General features: G+C 36.8%; 1 pseudogene; it reads right to left on the reverse strand.

Annotated features, from left to right (window-relative positions):
- Positions 1-16: 16 nt before the first annotated feature.
- LOC111743947 lies at positions 17-135 on the reverse strand (annotated as a pseudogene).
- Positions 136-870: the final 735 nt, after the last annotated feature.

An 870-nucleotide genomic window follows, 5' to 3' on the forward strand; every position in this document is an offset into this window, starting at 1 on the left:
TTTTTTTTATTTTTTATGCCTACAGCACCTGGTTTTCCTAGGTTGTCTTCCATCCAAGTACTAACCAGGCCCGACTCTGCTTAGCTTCCGAGATCAGACGGGATTGGGCTTGTTCAGGGCGGCATGGCCGTAGAACCTTGTGAGTTTTTAAAACCCACTTTATAGATGAGGAAATGAAAAGAGCAGTATAATCATATAATTTAGAAATATGGAGATAGACTCCAGAAGAAATGATTTTAAGAGAATTCATTGCCCCTGTGCAGAGGAAATCGGGGATGGAAAAGGTGTATAGGGACTGCTGGCTTTCAATAGAAGCCTTATAAAATCATTTAATTTGTTAACCTTTGTACATGCTGAACTTTGATAAAACTAGAAAACCAATTAATACATGCAGAGTCATAATAAATTATTTTTAATTCGTAAAAAGAATCCATCTGTTATAATCATTTCAATGTGGAAAAAAAAAAAAAAGACTCACAGAAAGCAGCTCTCGGACTTTCCTTTGGCCAGCCTACGCTTTTGGTGATGTATTTCCCTGTCCTTCGGGTCCCCAGCCCATCAAAACTACCATCAAAACTCCTTTTCATGGAGATTAGAAGGTTCTGTGGCGTAGACTGACAACCACTCTTCATCCAAGATGTTTAGCAAGTGTGTGCACATACCCACATGCATATAAATCAGATTAAAGACAGCTTAAACCAAATAATCATTATTATAAATGTTTTTTAAATCACAAAAGCCCCGTACAATCACTTTTCATCCAAATAATCACTCTGAGAACTACGTGATCACCTGCTATATTTTCTGAGGAGAAATCTATTGAACAAATAGACATAACAACAACAACAAAAAAGGCAATTATAACACCTA

Source organism: Pteropus vampyrus, unplaced genomic scaffold (assembly GCF_000151845.1).
Source record: "Pteropus vampyrus isolate Shadow unplaced genomic scaffold, Pvam_2.0 Scaffold5, whole genome shotgun sequence".
In the NCBI taxonomy this organism is placed as follows: Eukaryota; Metazoa; Chordata; class Mammalia; order Chiroptera; family Pteropodidae; genus Pteropus; species Pteropus vampyrus.